At 39.2% G+C, this 20,362-nt stretch overlaps 1 pseudogene; it reads left to right on the forward strand.

Moving 5' to 3' along the window:
* The first annotated feature begins 17,300 nt into the window (after positions 1-17,300).
* LOC148690147 (uncharacterized) lies at positions 17,301-19,775 on the forward strand (annotated as a pseudogene).
* Positions 19,776-20,362: the final 587 nt, after the last annotated feature.

Consider the following 20,362-nt stretch of genomic DNA (forward strand, 5'->3'; position numbering starts at 1 on the left):
ACGATGTGTTGAAACTAACCTTGTCTTGAATTGGGAGAAATGTCACTTTATGGTGAAACAAGGTATAGTTTTAGGACATATTGTTTCAGAAAAAGGAATTGAAGTAGATAAATCGAAAATAGACCTTGTACGTCACTTACCCTCTCCTACTTCGGTTAGAGAGGTACGTTCGTTTCTTGGCCATGCAGGGTTCTATAGGCGTTTTATCAAGGACTTCTCCAAGATGTCCAGCCCTCTTTGCCGATTGCTTCAAAAAGATGTGCCATTCAAGTTTGATGAAGAGTGTAATTCGGCATTTAACCAACTCAAGGAGAAGCTAGTCTCGGCCCCCATTATTGTACCTCCAGATTGGAGCCTTCCGTTCGAGCTCATGTGCGATGCATCCGACTATGCATTAGGAGCTGTTCTAGGACAAAGAAGAGACAAGCGGCCGCATGTCATATACTATGCCTCTCGGACTCTCAATGATGCCCAATTGAACTACTCCACGACGGAAAAAGAACTTCTAGCTGTGGTTTTTGCTTTAGATAAATTCCGTTCATATTTAATTGGTACTAAAGTAACCGTTTATTCTGATCATGCAGCTTTGAGGTACTTGATCACGAAAAAGGAAGCAAAGCCGAGGCTTATCCGTTGGATTCTTCTTCTTCAAGAATTTGATATTGAAATCCGGGATAAGAAAGGAAGCGAGAATGTAGTGGCTGACCATTTAAGCCGAATGATCCACGAGGAGCATGAACATGCCGTACCTATCCCTGAAACTTTTCCCGATGAGCAGCTGCTATCCATTGAGGTAAGTGAACCATGGTATGCAGATTTAGTGAATTACTTGGTGGCTAAACAAATTCCAAATGAACTAAACAAGCACCAACGTGATAAGCTTAAAAATGATGCACGGTTCTATGTTTGGGATGACCCTTATTTGTGGAAGTATTGCTCAGATCAAATTGTACGTAGATGTGTGCATGATTCTGAATTTCACTCAATTCTAAGCTTTTGTCACACATATGCATGTGGTGGTCATTTTGGCACACAACGCACTGCCCTCAAGGTTCTAGAGTGTGGTTTTTATTGGCCGACTATATTTAGGGATGCTAGAACCTTTTGTATGTCTTGTGATCGTTGCCAACGAATGGGTAACATAGGTACCAAGGACCAAATGCCGCAAACCCCTGTCTTTAATGTTGAAATTTTTGATGTTTGGGGCATTGATTTCATGGGCCCTTTCCCTCCATCTTATGGTTTCACTTATATCTTGCTAGCCGTTGATTATGTTTCTAAATGGGTGGAAGCAAAAGCCACCCGTACTAACGATTCTAAGGTGGTTGCAGATTTCGTGAAAACTAACATTTTTGCTAGGTTTGGAATGCCGAGAGTAATCATAAGTGATGGAGGGTCTCACTTTTGCAATCGGACCATTGAGGCGTTGCTAAGAAAGTACCATGTCAACCATAAGGTCTCCACACCTTACCATCCTCAAACAAATGGCCAAGCCGAGGTGTCTAACCGAGAAATCAAACAAATTTTGGAGAAGACCGTTGGACCAACAAGGAGGGATTGGAGCTTACGTTTAGATGATGCACTGTGGGCATATCGTACGGCATACAAAACACCCATTGGAATGTCACCTTTTCGGCTCGTCTATGGTAAGCCATGTCATTTGCCCGTAGAGTTAGAGCACAAGGCACATTGGGCCGTGAAGACTTTCAACATGGACATAGATGCAGCGGGAGTTCATAGGAAGCTCCAATTGAATGAACTTGAGGAGATTCGGAATGAAGCCTATGAGAATGCCCGGATGTACAAAGCCAAGACCAAAGCATTCCATGATAAAATGATTCGAACCAAGACCTTCACAGTTGGGCAGAAAGTGTTACTTTTCAACTCTCGCCTACGTTTGTTTCCTGGTAAGTTGCGTTCCAAATGGATTGGCCCGTTTGTTGTTACTAATGTTTTCCCTCATGGTGCAGTGCAAATCAAAAGTTCAAGGACGCAGCAAGAATTCAAAGTGAATGGGCATCGATTGAAACCCTATTACGAGATGTTTGAGGAGCATGTCGTGGAGGAGGTACCCCTCCATGCCGTGGAACCTAGTCAAGCTTAAACGGAGGTACCGTCCGGCTGCAAGACGTAAAAGAAAGCGCTACTTGGGAGGCAACCCATGCATTCAACAAAGGAAGACTTAGAAAGCACTCCAAATCCAGATTCCTAAAAAAACTCTTCTCTTTGTTGCTATTTCGTTTCTGCCTTGTTAGGTTGTTTAGTTGTTATTGTTTGTTTGTTTATTAATTGTGTGAGTCTATGATTGTAACATTGAGAAAATGTTTGATTTATTGATAGGCACTGCTAAACAAAGAAAGATGGTGCTTCACAAAGGTTGTTTGCTTGAGGCCCCACTACGTGGCTTTATTCTTGAAGCGGAAGGCGTAGGAACAGAAGGCATCGGAGCGGAAGGCGTAGGAGCAGAAGGCATCGGAGCAGGAGGCATCGAAGATAGAGCATTCCAGGCCTCAATACTTGGCCAAGCGCTGCATGAGCCAGGAAAAAGGTGCCTCTGGAGGAAAGACGAAAACCTTTGACGGTCACTGTGAATCCGACCTTCAGACTCTTGCAGCTCATCAAGCTTCCTCTTCATGCCCGTCGAATAGTTGTTTGCAAGCACGTGCAAACTTCTATTCTCATACTTCAGCTGCTGGATCTCCTGCTTAAGACTTTCCACCTCTGCCATCAATGATTCCACCTGACGGGAGCGGGCAAGCAGGCGTTGGCCCATGTTGGACACAGAACTCGCACACTGAACACTAAGTGCGAGGGACTCTTGAACGGCCAACTCATCGGACCGTCCTGACAGCAGCCTACTATCTTTCAGAGTGAGGAGGTTCCTAGCTACTATTGTAGCTGTTGTGGCATCCTGCATCACGGAGTCTTCACCTGTGAGAGGACCGTTAGAAGAAAAGAAAGAAGGGCGCCATACGTTACCTTGACGCGGCACGCCCGCATCACTGCTAAGGCTCAATTCCAAGCTAAGGTTCGATGAGTTTGCCATTTTTCAAAAGTGTTCAAGGAGAAGGGATGGAGTTAAATTTCAAAGGGCCGGAGTCGATTTTCAAGAATGGGAAATCTTCAGAGTGTGTTTGTTGTGGTGATCGATAGCTCAATAAAAAAGCCAAGGCGACGCGTCCACCAATTCAAAAAGCCGGAATTTCTGGCGTAATTTAGGCGACGCTTTCTCGGCTTTTCAGAAGGCGCGTTCAACTTTGTCAAAAGATTTCTTCTTTTCAGACAACACGTGGAGGCCATAATCACAACTACACATCTTTAGCCGACAAGCGCAAAGTTCGGCGACGCTTTCTCTGCTTTTCAGAAGACGCGTGCAGCTTTGTCAAAAAGGAGCCGCATCTGCACTACCACGTGTCGCTCAGAAATCGAAGGGGCGCCTGCTCAGAAATCGAAGAGGTGTATTCAAAAATCGAAGAGGCGCCACTATTTCAAAAAGCCGGAGTTGCAGGATCAAAACGTTTGTCGACAAAGGTAAAAAGTACCACCACTTGCTATTATCTCTATATATGTCGACCTTCGTCTTTTATGGCAGGGCAAACCTGAAGAAAATGCCCAACTCTCCCTCACCTCTGAGGGTGCACTCCCAGCAAAGCCTTTCGAAATACTCAATTCTTTCTTCTTCCCCAAAGATGATACCAGATGCCTGGAGTACATATGACCCAGGAGGAAACAGCACAACAAATACATGTGCTGATTCATTCACCGTTTCTTCAAAAGCAAAGGTATCTCATATCATCAAGGTCAAAAGCAAAAGTATCTCATATCATGCTCTTTCCCTGTCTTTTTCTTTGTCCTTGTTCTTACTCGCATGGCAAAGTAAAAGAAGCAATCAGCCGGCACTTGGAGTCAGTTTTCCGTTCTGGAGCCAACTGCCTGGAATCTATTCCTGATTGCTTACCTAGCGTTGCTCTCGAGTAGTCATCTTCAACGGTTGATACACTTCCGGAGAAGAGACCACTTCTGCAAATGGGAGCGAGTAAGGCAAGTGAAAATGATACATTGAAGCATGTGGAGACAAACATAGGCTGAGTTATCCTCCAACCCTTTTCAATACGAATTGGAAAGATTGAACAAAGAAACAGATAAAAGGGATAGGCTCATACCTTCGGGGGAGACCAAAAGAACCATCCTCCTGCCCAGTTCAAGAAGTAGCACAAAGGAAAATCAACGATGGGCAGAAACCAGTTCAAGAGTAAGCCTGTGGAATCACAAAGATCAAAAGCCTCAATGCAATTACCAAGGAGAAGATGGAATTTACACTCTATAACCAGATTTGCGTCTCTAAACTCTTCTCTTTGTTAATTACATTATGCCATGTTTAGTATGTTTAAAGTGCTTTTTGTGTATTTACTTATGCTTTGTGTGAATCTATGCTTAAAACATTGAGGACAATGTTTGATTTAAGTGTGGGGGGGTAACTAAGTATGTTGATGCAAATTCGTTGAATTTTATCACCCATAACTTCAAGTGTTGTTCCTTGCTGTTTTAAATGTTTTTAAGGTGTTTTTAAACTGTTTTAGCGTGTTTTGTTTTATAACTCCGAAAAGCACATAAAAATTTGAAAAATTGTTTTGAAAAGCCTAAAAAGAGTGTTTTGAGTCGTTTTTTTTGTGAGTTTGTGTCTTAGGGTACCTTCCAACACAATGATAAGGATTTGGTTTATAATTGTATGACGGTTAGAAAGAGTTATAAACATAGAGAAAAGTTTGATTTACTCTTGGTATATGCTTGGTTATGGTTATAATGTATGACTTCACATGCAATCATAAAAAATAAAAATAAAATTCGTTTTTGTAACATGCTTGAAGGAAGGAACTCAAACAAACGCTACAACCCTGAGAGACTTGAGCCTATAACGTTCTTTGGAGAGTATAATCTGTGATTTCTTGTTTTCTAAAGTCGTTGCATGATCTCATTATTCTTTGCTTGGTTACTACTTAGAAGGCGTTTCATCATATAGTTCCAAATGCTAGAACTCATGCCCATTTCATTCAAAGCATGTTATTGATTTGCATAACACATATTCAAGATGAAGTTGTGTAGTTGCCACCATAGCCAAATAGCCTCATTTCCCATATTTCGTATATGTTGTAAGTTGTACCCCCGTTGAGCCGTGTTAGCCCATGTTCTTTGTTAACCCACTTTTTCCTCACCTAGCCTAGTTTAGGACAATCCCCACCCTTGTTCTTAAAAGATAGTGAGCATGACTTAATTGAATTCCTTTTGAGTTACATTATGAAAGAAAATAAGTGTGGGGGAGAGAATGTTTAAGTGTTTATCTTTTGAGATTCAAAAGAAAAAAAAAAAAAAAAAAAAAAAAAAAAAAAAAAAAAAAAAAAAAAAAGAGAAAAGAATAAGTGATTGAAGAAAGGTTCCAAAACACCAATTCTGGGCGTAAATTGTCTAAATTCTCCCTTTTTGTTCAAAAGTTGAGTTTTCATTCAAAAGTGAATTCTAAGTTGATTCAAATGCTTTGCTCACTATTTTTTTTAAGAACCTTTGTTTTCCATATCCCTTCTTTGTTATCCACATACCCCAAGCCCCGTTACAACCCTTGACTTCTATCTTGAGTGTTGTGTATTTCAATTTGTGGAGTTTGAACTTGGTATGAGCTTATGGTGTCACTGGTTCTCGCGTCTAAGTAGTAGCATTCCATTCATGAGATCATATCTAAACATGCTTATTAACTCCAGAAATTGCGTTCTTTGTGATACTTATATGTGAGTGTTCGTTTTCATGTTACATCAATCTTCTCACATATGACTAGATTAGGGTGTGTAGTTAGAAATTCTGAGTGAAAATCGAGTGCATATCTTGTAAGGAATTGAGCAAATTCTCTAAGGCATGTTACTACATTCAAAACATGGTTTTAAATGCTTAATTGTGAACTAGTATATGGTGACTATGATTAAGAATGTACTTAAGTGTGAAGATGACTAAAATCTGTGAGAATGATGATTTTTAACATGTCATGTGCATTGGAAATCCCTAAGACGGTTGTTGGAAGGTTTAGGTTGTGTTTTACGTGTTTAGTGTCGTTTTGTTTATTTGTTTTTATTCTGTTTTGCTCGAGGACTAGCAAAAGCTAAGTGTGGGGGTATTTGATAGGAGCATATTCATGCGACTTAAATGGCTCGTTCTCGTGCATTTACGTTATGTTTCTCTCGTTATTTTAGTCCTTTATGCTTCTTTTGTGTGTTTTCAGGTTCTAAGGGCCTAGGGAGCAAGAAAGTGCATTTTGAGGCCATTTGGAGCATTTTTGGGCATGGATTGGATAGCTTATCCATGAAGCCAAGAGGATGGACGAATTTGAAGGCCTTGTATGCACTTGAAGACACAAAACAATGGCCCTAACCCAATCACATTCACCTTGCCTTGGGCTTAACACAAACACCATTCCTTGCCATGCAAGGGGGAGCAATTTGGGTCCATTTCATGTACTTAAACTCTAGCCCAATCCACATTCACTTCAAAGCCATGCAAAACCTTTCAAAACCCTTTAATCATTCCCCTTTAAATTATGATTTTATTTCCTAACCCTACATGCATTATTTATTAGCATCTTCACATGCATTCACACACCATCTTCCCTTTTACAAAACACATTGCCGTGCCTTCCCTACACAATTTCAGCTTTCCTCCTTTTAATTCCACATGCATTCACTTCATCATTACACCACCACTCATTCTTTAAATCCACATGCACATTCAATCATTCATTCAAGCCCCCTTGTGCCATGTTTCCCCCTTTGTTCCCACCTATCACATGCATCATCATCAAACAAACTCTAAATGCCGTGGGTTCCCTTTGCTCCCCTTGTGCAATTCCAGTTTTCACATGTGTCCTAGCTGTTTTTCCATCATTCCTCCACACAAATGCTTAAACAAACAGCCATATGTTCCCTCCACTACCCCTATAAATACCCTAGCATTCATTCATTCACACCCCATTCAATTCACATCTCATTTTCATACACAACACACCACAATTACCTCCATTCTTGCCGTGCATATCCCTTCATTTTCTGCATATTTTCTCTTCATTCCAACCACTCCAACCACTCCTCATCCCCCAAAAACTCACCTTAGACCTTGTGCTACAACAACGAAGAAGAGAAGAGTGCCTAAACGTTCATACAATTCAAGTTTGAGTTGTTGGAATGTTTAGGTGTTTCTTTGATTTCAATGTTTAAATTCAATTTTCTTTGTTTTGTAATGGAAGAGAAGAGTGCCTAAACGTTCATACAATTCAGTTTGAGTTGTTGGAATGTTTAGGTGTTTCTTTGATTTCAAAGTTATGAGGAACTAAACCCCCTTTAGCTAGGGGGTGATTCGAAACTATGTTTATATTTGCAATTTGAATTGATTACGTTTGGTTGGAATTTCATAAGTTGTGGATTCAATTCGTTTAACTGTTTGATTGATAACTTATTGTTGTATGTTCATTGAGATTGCAAGCTTAATTTTCAGGCATGAATATGACGCTAGAATATAAGTGAGCTTCACCTAAACGTTACGAACTTATATTCACAAGTAGTGGAGGTTGCTTATAAACAATCGCGTTAAACGAATTCTTGGCATAAGTTTCATGCGTATTCCATAGTAACGAATGCCTCGTCAACACTTATAATTTTCATTGAACTTATTGATCTTTGTTGAATGTCTCTATCATGCGTATTCCATAGTTAGGGACTTTGATTAAGAATAATTTGGTTGTAATGCGTATTCCATTCAATCCAACGAATTTAGGGAAATCTGAAAGTTAATCTAAGCGGATCTAATTAACTTGGAGCATTGAGTTTCACAACTTATCGAAAGACCAACTGAGAATCAATTTTGTATGCAAGTGTAACATGTGTGGAGAAGAACCCCTTGGCTATTCCATCATCCATATTTTCATCACATTCATATTTACATTTTGCCTTTAATTATATTCTGTCTTTTTAATTTAATATCGTCCAAACACATTTCCCCCATATTTCGTTGAGTCTTAATCGTTCGTATTTGTTTTATTTTTGTATCTTTAAGCTTTTGGAGTCATAAATACTTGCAAATTCGTCTAAATCAAGTTCTAGCTTCTATTTGAGTCAATTTGATTGTTTTAGACAATTTGAGTTTTTCAAAGCCATTCTGAGTCATAGTAGTCTTGTTAAGAGTATTTTAATTTAGTTTTTATGTTTTTAAGTCAATTTAGAAGGTTTTAGCAAGCCCTCCTAATCCCCGGTCTAGAACGATCCCTCACTTATCCATTCTACTACAATTGTCAAACGAGGGTTTAATTTGAGTGTCAAGTAAATCTCGCATCAGCCACAACACTCAAAAACCACCACCCTCTACCATAAATTTACACCACACCATCCACCACACCTCAAGAGCCTAAATTCATTCAACAAAATCAGATTTGCGTTCCTAACTCTCTCTTTCTTTATTATTTTTATTTCGGCCTATTAGTTAGTTTTTGCTGCTTGTATGAATGTGAGTCTTTGTTTGAAACATTGAGGACAATATTTGATTTAAGTGTGGGTGGGGGGGGGGGGGCGGTAAACAAGTGTTTTTGCATGAATTTCGTGGGATTTTATCACCTATCACTACTAATGTTGTTGCTCATTGTTTTTCAGTGTTTGTAGTGTGTTTTGAGGTGTTTTTATGACTTTTGATCAGAAAATACGAAAATTTACAAACACAATTTGCAAAATAGTTTTGAAAAACCCAAAAAAGAGTTGTGTTAAAGTTGTTTATGTGTGTTGTTTGTGTCTTAGGGTAGCTTCCAACACAATGATGAGGATTTGGTTTTTAATTGCATGACTGTTAAAGAATGTTGTAAACATGGATGGAAGTTTGATTTATGCTTTGGTTTATGATGCGAAAATAGTTAAGCACACAAATTAACCCTCTTGTTGTCAAATTGTAGTAAGGATGTAAGTAGGGATCGTTCTGGACCGGGGATTGATGCGAGATTTATACGCACACAAATTAAACCCTCTTTTTGTCAAATTGTAGTATATGTATAAGTAGGGATCGTTCTGGACCGGGGATTAGGAGGGATTGTTAATCACTTGGATTTGACTCAAAAACGTAAAAACACAATATAAAACACTAAACTAGACTCAAAGAATGCAAAACTAAACTTTAAAACACTAAAACAAACCAAAAGACTCAAATATTACCCAAAACACTCAAAACTGCCTTAAAATCACTTTCTGGGCAGTTTTGAGCACTTTGAGTACTTTGGACGAATTTATGTAACAAATTGAATCACAACACTTACAAACATAAACTAAATTGATTTCTAACTAATTTGACAAGAAAGTAAAGGGGGATTTAGGTTTTGACGAATTTAAACTAAAAGAACAGATTGTAAGTAAAAGCAAAATGTAAATGTGAATGTGTGATAGAATTTAATGGAATGAAGGCTAGCTAAGGGGTTCATCTCCATACATGTTATACTTGCATAATAAAACGATTTCCAATTGCATTTCAATAAATCATTAATTCTCAACACTCCAAGTTAATTAGGTCCGCTTAAATTAACTTTCAAATCTTCCTAACGTTATTGAATTGGATGATTGCATACGACAACCCAAAACATTCCCTACAAGTCCCCTACATGATTGCATAATAGAGATACAAGCAAGAATCATTATGCTCTATGAAAATTATAAGTGTTGACGAGGCATTCGTTACTATGGAATACGCATGAAACTTATGCCAAGAATTCGTTTAACGCGATTGTTTATAAGCAACCTCCACTACTTGTGAATATAAGTTCATAACGATTAGGTGAAACTCACTTATATTCTAGCGTCAAATTCATGCATGAAAATTAAGCGCGCATTCTCAATAAACATACATAAATAAGTTATCAATCAAACGGTTAAACAAATTGAATCCACAACTTATGAAACGCAATTAGAAGTAATCAAATCAAAATGCAAGCATAAACATATATTTCGAATCCCCCCCTAGCCAAGGGGGGTTTAGTTCCTCATAACTTTGAAATCAAAGAAACACCTAAACATTCCAACAACTCAAACTTGAATTGTATGAACGTTTAGGCACTCTTCTTTCCATTCCTCATACGTACAAAACAAAGAGAATTGAATTTAAACATTGAAATCAAAGAAACACCTAAACATTCCAACAACTCAAACTTGAATTGTATGAACGTTTAGGCACTCTTCTCTTCCTCGTTGTTGTATCACAAGGTCTAAGGTGAGTTTTGGGATAGTGTGAAGTGTTTTGGACGGATGGGGAGTGGTTGGAGTGGTGTTTGGATTAGTAGGGAAACTCACGGCCAAGGGGATGATTTCTGGTGGTGTTTTGGATGATTTTCTGAATATGGACGAATTGAATGAGAATGAATGGAATGGATGCTTATTTATAGGTGAAATGGGGGGAACATGACAGCTAGGAGGGAATGTGGCTGCATGTTTGAATGATTAAAGGATGCATGTGGGTTGGAAATGCATGTGCAATGAATATGTGGCTGCATGTGCAAGGGGACAATCTGGAAATGAAAAGAGAAATGCATGTGGCTGCAATAGCATGTGGAATGGATGGGAGTGCATGTGGCTTAAAGGGGGAATGCATGTGGCTGAAATGAATTAAAGAGTGGGAAGTGCATGTGCATGGCAAAGGATGTATTTTCTGGATTAATGAATGTGCATGTGAATTAAAGCTAAAGTGGAATGACAATGGCATGTGGAATGGCTGAATTGAATGATTAAAGTGCACGGCACAAAGGGATGTGTTGGTGTGTGAATGGAAATGCAATCTGAAATGGGAGAGCATGTGGGTGGAAATGCATGTGGGTGAATGTGTGGCTGCATGGATTAAAGAATGGGAGTGCATGTGTTGAATGATTAAAGTGCATGTGCAATGTTTTAAAGGATGGAATGATGGAGGAACAAGTACATGTGAATGCATGGTGATAGCATGTGCACGGTTTTGGTTGGAATGCAAGGGAATGTGTTGAAATGATGGTTTCTTTGGTGACGAATGTGGCTGCAAGGTGTGAATGATTATGGGTATGATAAGTGATAAGTGTATGGTTATAAGTGATATGATATGTGGTTATTATAAGTGATAAGTGGTGATGATAAGTGTATGATATGATAAGTGAATGATATGATAAGTGTATGATATGTGGTGAATGATATGTTAAGTGAATGGTTTAAGTGTTTAAACTAGGGAACAAAGCCCTTCCTTGCATGGCAAGAAAGGGAGACACAAGGAAACATACGATAATGTCCTAAGGTTGCAAGGAATGTTGTTTTTGTGTTCTAAAATGCGTAGGAGTCTTCAATGATACTCAAACATGAGGTCTTTTAGGATTTAACTTTCCTACTTCAAGTCTTCAATTTCGTCCATCCTCTTGGCTCCAAGCATATGATATCCATTCCAATCTCTAATTTGCTCCAAAAGGCACCAAAAGGCATCCTTTTGCATACCTTGCCCTTAGAACCTACAAACACACGAAAATAGCTTAAAGTACTAAAATAACTAAAGAAACATAACGTAAATGCACGAGAACAAGCCATTTAAGTCGCATGAATATGCTCCTATCAGGGATTAGGAGGGCTTGCTAAGACCTCTAAACTGACTCAAAAACATAAAAACAAAGTTGAAAACGTTCACAAAGACTCAAAGGACTCGAAACAAATTCAAAAGACTCAAAACTGCCTAAAAACACAAACTAGGCAGTTTCTGACTCTAAACACAATTTTGGACGAATTTAAGATTATGGTTTGATTCAAAACACTTTAAAACACAAACTAAACAGATTCTAAACACTATAGAACAAGAAAGTAAAGGGGGGGGGGTTTTGATTTGACGAAAATTGAAATAACAAAACAAGTTATAAAACTAGGCAGATTGTAAAATGAATTTTTGGAAACAAGATGATGGATGGATTAGTTAGAGGTCCATTCTCCACACATGACACATTTGTATATGAATCGATTTTCCAATTGCTTTTCACTAACTATGATGCTCAACACCCCAAGTTAACCGTGATGCACTAATTAACCCTCAGATTTCCTTATGTCATTGAATTGGATGATGCATGCAACAATTCAAATTATTCTCCAACGGTCCTCAACATGAATGCATAGAAGAGATACAGTGAGAGATCATTATGCTCTATGAAAATCATAAGTGTTGACGAGGCAATTGTAACTATGAATGCATGATACTCTTGCCAAGAATTCAATTAACGCGGTTGTGACTAGCAACCTTCACTACTCATGTTTATAAACTTGTGACGATTACGTGAAACTCATTTATAAACTAGCATCAAGTTCATGCATGAAAACTAAGTATGCATCCTTAATCAACACATAAGAACAAGTTTTGGATAAAACAGATAATTGAATTGCAATCACAACTTAACAAATCACAATTGGAAGAAATCAATTCATATCTCAAACATGTTCATGGCTTCAAACTTTCCCCTAACTAATTAGTGGTTTAGCCACTCATGATTACAGCAAACTCAGAAAGTAATAACAAAGTAAGCATTGAAAACAAGAACGAAGTACACCTAAGAACGCCCCAATCTGCAAGCATGAAACGTTCAAGGCCTCCTTCCTCTCCTAATTGCTGCGGCACAAGGGTCTAAGGATGTGTATAGATGAGTGGTGGTGCGGCAACGGGTTGTGAAAGGTCAGAAATTGTCAAGGGTTTAGAAGGAAGCTGCGGCAAGGTATAGAATTGTATCCAAGGGATATCGAATGGTGAATGCTCCCTAATCTGACCCTCAAACCCTTTATTAAGGCACGGCAAGGCTTGCATAGGAAATAAGTAAGTGTTTAATTCCCCCAAATCAATTCTAAGAATCAGGAATTAAGTTAAATCCCTTTAGAATAGGTAATTGAAATCAGGAATTAAGAAAAAAGGCTAAGTCTTGTGGCAAAGGGAGGAAAAGAAGGGGAAAGTGCAATTAAACTTGCAGATTTTTGAATGAAAGGGAATGTATAGGTGCGGCTAAGACTTTTAGGAAAGGGATCGTGACATAATCTTGCAGATTTTGGGAGAGAAAAGGAATTAAACTCACGGCAAGAAAGGGAAAAAGAAATCAGGAATGTGCCTTTGACCAAGAATTAAAGGAAACAAGATTTGTGACTGATTTTGGGAAGAATGAGAAAGAATCTCACGGCAAGGAAAAGGGAAAGGATTTTAAAGCCAGAAATTTGGAGAGAAAAGGAAGGTAAGGTGCGGCACAATTTAGGACATGTCTAGGGCTTCTAGAACATGTGATATAGGCAACCAATATTTAGGCTCAAGTCTCACAAGGTTGTAGCGTTTGTTTGAGTTCCTTCCTTCAAGCATGTTACAAAAACTAATTTTTCTTTTATGATTGCATGTGAAGTCATACATTATAACCATAACCAAGCATATACCAAGAGTAAATCAAACTTTTCTCCATGTTTATAACTCTTATTAACAGTCATGCAATTAAAAACCAAATCCTCATCATTGTGTTGGAAGGTACCCTAAGACACAAACACACAAAAACGACTCAAAACACTCTTTTTAGGCTTTTCAAAACATGCTTTTCAAATTTTTATGTGATTTTCGGAGTTATAAAACAAAAGACACTAAAACACTCCAAAACAGCTTAAAAACACTTTAAAACAGCAAGGAACAACACTTGAAGTTATGGATGATAAAATCCCACGAATGTGCATCAAATATACTTAGTTACCCCCCCCCCCCCACACTTAAATCAAACATTGTCCTCAATGTTTTAAACATAAATTCACACAAAACACAAGTAAACACACAAACAGCAACTAAACAACATAACATGGCAGATTAGAAACAACAACAAAGAGAAGGGTTTGAGGAATGCAAATCTGGAATTTGGGAGATTCCTAGGGCTTCCTTTGTTGAATGGATGGGTTGCCTCCCACATAGCGCTTGCTTTAACGTCGTACAGCCGGACGAAGAACACCTTCACTCCACTTTGGAACCCACGGCATGCAATGGGATCTCCTCCACAACATGCCCTTCAACACTTTCATAATATGGCTCAATGAATGGGAGGGGGTAGTGATCCTCCCTGATGGTGGTGTTTTGGTTTCGAAAGTCCATGTAAATGCTCCCACCACCTTTAAATCGGTTGGGCACCTGCACCAAAGAAGGTAACAACCTATTAATTGAAATGGGAATTGAAATTGGGATTGAAGACTTACAAACATTTTGTGGTGAAGGCTCAAAATCGACAGCCCTATCAACAATGTCACCATGGCTACTTTCGGCCATATTGGGTGGTTGTAGGGCAATCACTCCAAGTTCTTCTCCAATGGTGGTTCTTGATACATCTTTCGTGATAAGTGTGGATCCTTTCGGCCCTATGTCCTTATGCACATCTATGACAAAACAAGAATGACTATCGTTAGGATTCTTAATAGAGTCATAAACATTAAATTTAATTATATCACCACCAAACTCCATTGTTAGTGCTCCCTTGGCCACATCAATCTTTGTTTAGGCTGTTTTCATGAACGGACGGCCTAGCAAGATTGGCAATGATGGAGCATGGCTCGAATCCTCCATTTTTAAGACATAAAAATCTGCAGGAAAGATGAGATGATTGACCTGCACTAAAACATCCTCAAGGACTCCTTTGGGATAAACATTAGAACGATCGGCCAATTGAATTATAACGCCATCTTGTTTTAACTCACCAAGGTTAATAGATGCATAAATGGAATATGGCATGACATTAATAGAAGCACCTAAATCTAACATGCATTGTTCAAATCTAGTGTTTCCAATTATGCATGGGATAGTCAAGCTCCCTGGTGATAGGAGCATATTTAGGCGACTTAGTTGACTTGTTTTTGTGCATTTACGTTGTTATTTCTTAGTTCTTTAAGTCTTTTAAGCCATTTTCGTATGTTTTCAGGTTCTAAGGGCTAAAGGAGCAAAGAAGTGCATTTTGGAGTCTTTTGGAGCACTTTTGGGCTAAAGATGGATAGCTTATGCTTGGAGCTATAGTGTTGGACGAAATTGAAGACCAAGTGAGCCTAGAATCGAAGGAAGAAGGAGGAATCAAGAATCGGAAACCAGTTTCCATTATGAGGAGTTTCTATTTTTGAAAGGTTTCCAATTGTGCAAGTTTCTAAATAATGTTGGTTGCCTAAATCACATGTTCTAGAAGCCCTAGACATGTCCTAAATTGTGCCGCACCTTACCTTCCTTTTCTCTCCCAAAATCTGCAAGATTATGTCACAATCCCTTTCTTAAAAGTCTTAGCCGCACCTATACATTCCCTTTCACTCAAAATCTGCAAGTTTTGCACTTTCCCCTTCTTCTCCTCCCTTTGCCGCAAGACTTAGCCCTTTTCCCCTAATTCCTGATTCTTAGAATGGATTTGGGGAATTAAACACTTACTTATTTCCTATGCAAGCCTTGCCGTGCACCTCCCTTGACCTTTCCTCTTCCTTGCCGTGCAAGGGAGAGGGTTCTTTCCTATTTCATTGCATTAAAACACATTCCTTTTGTGTTTTATGCATTGCCGCAGCTTTTAGGTAGGTTCCTTTAAATTTCTGATTTGATTTCCGATTTCTAAAAGCTTTTGACTTAAATTCTAATTACCTAAATAACCTAGGGTTTTAATTCCTGAAATCCTATTAATAAACCTCCTTGTTGCAGCCACAAATTATTCATTCATTCACCATTCACGCCAGAAATTCATCCCTTCCCTCTAACACATCCATACTTCACCATTCTCCATATTTTTCTGCCCAAAACCAACCTTTGTCGTCCCCTACATCCATCCCAACCCTAAATCCATCATTCTACATCATCCATAATCCCCTAAACTCACCAAACCTCTTGTGCCGCAGCAATTAGGAGAGGAAGGAGGCCTTGAACGTTTCATGCTCGCAGATTGGAGTGTTCTTAGGTGTACTTCGTTCTTGTTTTCAATGTTTACTTTGCTATTACTTTCTGAGTTTGCTGTAATCATGAGTGGCTAAACCCCTAATTAGTTAGGGGAAAGTTTGAAGCCATGAACATGTTTGAAATATGAATTGATTTCTTCCAATTGTGATTTGTTAAGTTGTGATTGCAATTCAATTATCTGTTTTATTCAAAACTTGTTTTTGTATGTTGATTAAGGATGCATACTTAGTTTTCATGCATGAACTTGATGCTAGTTTATAAACGAGTTTCACCTAATCGTCACAAGTTTGTAAACATGAGTAGTGAAGGTTGCTAGTCACAACTGCGTTAATTGAATTCTTGGCAAGAGTATCATGCATTCATAGTATCATGGAGCATAATGATCTCTCACTGTATCTCTTCTATGCATTCATGTTGAGGACCGTTGGAGAATGATTTGAATTGTCGCATGCATCATCCAATTCAATGACATGAGGAAATTTGAGGGTTAATTAGTGTGTCACGGTTAACTTGGGGTGTTGAGCATCATAGTTAGTGAAAAGCAATTGGAAATCGATTCATATACAAATGTGTCATGTGTGGAGAATGGACCTCTAACTAATCCATCCATCATCTTGTTTCCAAAATTCGTTTTACAATCTGCCTGGTTTTATAACTTGTTTTGTTATTTCAATTTTCGTCAAATCAAAACCCCCCCCCTTTACTTTCTTGTTCTATAGTGTTTAGAATCTGTTTAGTTTGTGTTTTAAAGTGTTTTGAATCAAACCATAATCTTAAATTCGTCCAAAATTGTGTTTAAGGTCAGAAACTGCCTAGTTAGTGTTTTTAGGCAGTTTTGAGTCTTTTGAACGTGTTTTGAGTCCTTTGAGTCTTTGTGAACGTTTTTAACTTTGTTTTTATGTTTTTAAGTCAGTTTAGAGGTCTTAGCAAGCCCTCCTAATCCCCGGTCCAGAGCGATCCCTACTTGCATCCTTACTACAATTTGACAACAAGAGGGTTAATTTGTGTGCTTAACTATTTTCGCATCAAATTTTGGTTAATTCTTTTATTTCTTTTTCATATATTTTTGTTTTAGTTACTGACCTTATTTTTGTTCTTGTTTCTAGGGTCCTAGTTTATGACTAGGAGTTCAAAACCTGTTCGTGAGCACATCCTTGACTTTGACGACGATTTTGAGCGGACCTTGAGGAAGCAAAAGACTCAACAAAACCCTAAACCCACCGTCTTCTAGCTCTACATCCGAGTTTGAGGAAGGAAGTGAGAAAGGAGAGGCCACGGCACAGTTTGTGGAGGAAGTACAAACCATGGACATGGACAATTGAACCATCAAAGAGCTCTCTGCCTCAGGTATAGACAATGCCGTTCCTTTATGCATATAATACCCCGCGGCGGCTCAAGGTAAGACGGACGAATTTGAACTTAAGTCTAGTTTATTACATCATATTCCTAAATTCCATGGTCTATCCATGGAAGATCCTAACAAACATCTTAAGGAATTTGAAGTAGTTTGCTCAAGTATGACACCCATCAATATGGATGGGAGTATTTTGAAGATGAAGGCCTTTCCATTTTCTCTCGTGGACAAGGCCAAAGATTGGTTATATGAATTGATCCCCGGAACTGTTAATTCTTGGGAAAGTATGAAACGTGCATTCTTAGAGAAATTCTTTCCCACTGCAAAGATCATTCTCTTGAGGAAACGAATTAGTGGCATCCAACAAAATCAAGGTGAATCGTTTCCATCTTATTATGAACATTTTAAATCACTTGTTGCTTCATGTCCACAGCATCAAATGAAGGAAGAGTTGCTCCTTCAATATTTCTATGAAGGCCTTCTACCAATCGAACGTCGAATGCTAGATGCCTCGGCGGGAGGACCTTTGGTAGATAAAACACCCATGGCAGCCAAGACACTCATTGCAACCCGTGCATTGAATGCACAACAATACGAAGGCGTGGGACAAAGGGATAACCCACGGCCACAAGTGAATGAGGTAAGTTCTTCATCCGATATTCAATCTCAATTAGCTAATCTTACTTCTATTGTGTCTCAGATGGCCGAAGGTATGAGGATCCAAGGACCAATGGTGTGTGGAGTATGTTCTATTCAAGGACATGTGTCTGACAAGTGTCCTCAACTTATTGACAATGGTGGATGGGAGACCGCGAATGCAATTGGATTTCAAAGCCAAAATCAACCAAGGAACGATCCATATTCCAACACCTACAATCCCGGTTGGAGAGATCACCCAAACTTCAAGTGGAGGGAGCCACAACAACCCCAATCACAAGGAGGCTTTAGGCAACAACCTCCGGGCTTCTACAACAAGCCATACACACCCACACAAGCACCTCCACAATCTGCCCAAACAAGTTCAGGTAACACTTTAGACAATGATACACTTCTTAAATTACTAACTAACTTGTCTCAGGGGCAAGAAAATCAAGCCAAGGCAATGCAAAACAATGACAAAAGGGTGGATCATTTGGAGAAAAAAATTGGGCAAATTGCAGATTTTGTAGGGAAATTTCGAGACCAAGGCCAACTCCCTAGTTCTACCATTCCAAATCCAAAATGAGGGTTCGAAAGTGCAAAAGCCATAGTGTTGAGAAGTGGAAAAGAAGTTGGGGTAGGTTCTTCATCAAAAACAGGTCACAAAGAGGATGAAAAACTGCACTTTGAAGAGGGGGAAGCAACCAAACCCACGGCAAGGGTGGAACTCCCTTTGCCGCCAGTTTCTAGTGACCCTAAACCATCCAATCTGTCCAATAAAGGTAAGAATGTGTCAAATTCAGTTCCTACTAATGTTTTTCCTTCGAATGTTCCTTTTCGTAGTAGGTTCATGCAAACGAAGAAGGAGGAAGCTGAAAAAGACATTCTTGAGACATTTAGGAAAGTTCAAGTTAACATACCCCTTTTGGATGCAATCAAGCAAGTTCCACGCTATGCCAAGTTTTTGAAGGATTTGTGCACCACTAGGAAGAAGATTTCGACCAAGGAGGTTGTCAAGGTAAGTGAAAATGTCTCCGCCATCTTGCAACGAAAACTACCCCCAAAATGCAAAGATCCAGGTAGTTTTACAATTCCTTGTGTCATTGGTAATATTCGCTTTGAATCTGCCATGCTAGACTTAGGTGCCTCTATAAATGTTATGCCATACTCAATTTATGCATCTATGAATTTAGGAGCGTTGAAAAATGATGGTGTAATCATACAATTGGCCGATAGATCTAACACCTATCCAAAGGGAGTTTTGGAAGATGTTTTAGTGCAGGTTAATCATTTAATCTTCCCGGCGGATTTCTATGTTCTTGACATGGATGAATCGGATCATGCCACTTCATTACCCATCCTCCTTGGAAGGCCATTCATGAAAACGGCCCGGACCAAGATTGACGTGTTTAACGGAACTTTGTCCATGGAATTTGATGGGGAAGTTATTAATTTCAATCTTTCTGATTCTATTAAGTACCCTAGTGAAGACCATTCATGTTTCTCTATTGATATAATTGATTCTTTGGCGCAGGGATATCTTGACGATTTGAATGACGATGCGCTTGAAAAAGCCATTACAAGAGGCATGGAACGCAACAACGAGGAGTTAACACCTAGGGTAACCCACGGCACACCTAAAGCACACTATGCCGTGCCTCCTAGTGAGGAAGTTAGGGAGATGGTTGCTGCCCTTGAGTTGTTGCCTACGCATGATGGTAAGTTTCCTAATCGTGAGTCAATTCCTATTTCGACTAACAAGTTGCTTCCATCCATCATTCAGGTACCCGTCCTCGAACTAAAACCATAACCAAGCCATTTGAAGTACATTTTCTTGGGAGAAAATGAGACCCTACCTGCCATTATCTCCTCATCCCTCACGGCCCAAGAAGAGGAGAAACTAGTCCACGTTTTGAAAGAATTCAAATCTGCCCTAGGATGGACATTGGCCGATATCACAGGTATAAGCCCTACAACGTGCATGCATCACATATTTCTTGAGGAGGGGGCCAAACCAACTAGAGAGGCTCAACGCCGTCTTAACCCTCCGATGATGGAAGTTGTGAAAAATGAGATAATCAAACTTCTAGATTGTGGAGTCATCTATCCAATCTCGGATAGTAAGTGGGTTTCACCTATCCAATGTGTGCCTAAGAAATCCGGTGTGACGGTTGTGGAAAATGCCGAGAATGAGCTTGTACCTACTCGCATTCAAACCGGTTGGAGAGTATGCATTGATTATAGGAAGATAAATGCCACCACAAGGAAGGATCACTTCCCTTTGCCGTTCTTGGACCAAATGCTTGAAAGGTTAGCCGGTTATTCCTTTTATTGTTTTCTTGATGGATACTCTGGTTATAATCAAATTGTTATTGCCTTGGATGAACAAGAAAAGAC

Source organism: Pyrus communis, chromosome 16, assembly GCF_041283825.1.
Source record: "Pyrus communis isolate YQ-2024b chromosome 16, ASM4128382v1, whole genome shotgun sequence".
In the NCBI taxonomy this organism is placed as follows: Eukaryota; Viridiplantae; Streptophyta; class Magnoliopsida; order Rosales; family Rosaceae; genus Pyrus; species Pyrus communis.